Source organism: Sus scrofa, chromosome 13 (genome assembly GCF_054392235.1).
Source record: "Sus scrofa isolate SSC_HxYL_T2T_F1_AM1 chromosome 13, Sscrofa_HxYL_maternal_Yorkshire_Landrace_v2.0, whole genome shotgun sequence".
Classification (NCBI taxonomy): domain Eukaryota; kingdom Metazoa; phylum Chordata; class Mammalia; order Artiodactyla; family Suidae; genus Sus; species Sus scrofa.
Genome location: NC_139395.1, coordinates 86710730 through 86712608, shown reverse-complemented (window position 1 = coordinate 86712608; position 1879 = coordinate 86710730).

Sequence of the window (1879 nt, the reverse complement as noted above, 5' to 3'; positions counted from 1 at the left end):
TTTATAGCACCCATTGCCACCTGCAAAGGTTTATTTTCTAGTTTCTAATCTCTCTAGGTCTCACACGACTTTGTCTATGTACTGTATCCTCAGTGCCTAAAACAGTGCCTGACACATGGTAAAGATATTTGTTAAATGAACCGCAGGCCTCCATGTGCTGCCTCTTCAGCTCTGCAGAGAGTGTGCTCTGAGTCTAAGGAGGCAAGGGAGCAAGGCAGGGGCCTCCTGGCCACCTGGGATGTCAGGAAGGCCATCCAGGAGTTGAAGCTTGATGAGGTTTCCTCCACAGAGCTGGGAACAGGGGCACAGCCAACTGCTCAGAGACCACCCTTAAAATTTCCCTTTGGCCTGCAATTCCCTCCAGCCGGACTCTCTCACCATGGGCCCCTTCTCTCCTGGATCTACAACTTCTCCTTCCCTACGACCTCCTTCCTTCCCTCCAGCATTTAAAGAGGCTCTTGCCTTTCTCACCTTAAAAAATATCTTTCTGTATCCCACCTCCTGAATGGATGGCAAAAGGGCCTGGAGTCTGGGCTCCTCCCTTCCCATCATAGCCCACCTGCAAATCCTCCAGACCCTGTGGCTGCTCCTCTTAACTCTGTCCCACTCGGCCTGCTCTTCCCCACACCCACTGCTGTGCCCTTCTATTGACTTATGTTTCCTTGCACTTGGCTCTGGGCCTGTCACAGTGACTCTGGGACCAACAACCCCACGGAAGCTGGGAATGTATCGGGGCCACCACGGAGGGTGACTTGGGAGGGGAGATCTCCTCTGCTCTGGCTCAAGTCTGCAGGCTCCGTCTTCTCTCCGTGTCACCTCCCTGGCTCCCCAGGTAAGTGACGGGTAGGTCCCGAGGTCTGGGTCCCTGGCTGCCCGGCTCTGGCCTGGCCCCACCGCGCAGGCAGCAGCCGGCGCAGGGAGGCCACGGGCCGGGCGCGGGGGCCTTTCCTGTCTGGGCCGCGGCCCCAACCGCTGGCAGCGCTTCCGGCGGGGCTGCGGCCCGGCTGCACTATCAGCTGGGCGCCAGACGCCCGGCCAGGATACTTGTGGTGAAACTGTGAGGGCGCACTCGGCCCTCTGGGGTTTCTCCGTGTCAGCCTCCAAGACAAATGGAGGGGCAGACTGACACCTGGCTCTCTTCTTCAGCCGCCTTTTCCTCCCTGCCACCACCCGCGGCCGTGCGGCAGCTTGAGGCCCAGCCGTGGAGGAGCCAGGGTGGACAATGGGGCTGGACGGTGGGCTGCCCTGGGCGCCGGTCTGGCCTGGGCACCGAGACCGAACGTGGCCCGGGAGCGCCCACCATGGGCTCAGGAAGGAGGCTGATCCGCGACTAGTGGACGTGTCTGTGTCACCTGGCCGAGCGCCACGAGCCAGACCACATCTCCCTCACCTCCGGCTTAGAGGGGAGACCAGACCCCACTGGCCACTAGGGAACCCAGGACCAGGGAAGCGCAGGGCGGCGGGAACCCGAGAGCTGGGAATGCGCGGAGCTGGGGCGGCGGGCACACAGGCCTTCTTCCCCCGACGCTTCAGGGGTGATGGACGAGGCCAAGCCCAGCTCTGGTCCAGGCCAGGCGGCTGCTCCAGACCCTCGCCCCTAGGTGGCGCCACAACTGTAGCCCTCGTCTTCACGCAGGGTGTGGCCATGCGCATGCGCGGCTTCTCGCCGCCTGGCCCGGGCGGGCCCTCTGCGCCTGCGCACTAGGCTCTACCTCCTGGAGCCTCTAGTGACGTGTACACGGGTTTCAGAAAGGCCCTGGGGCGCCTACGTGATTCCCTCTCCGGCCTGCGCTCGGCCCGCTGGCCCAGCAGAGGGCACCCGCCGACCCGAGCTCTTGGTTTTCGCCTCATGTTCTTCCTGTTCCTGCCCGGAAGTGAG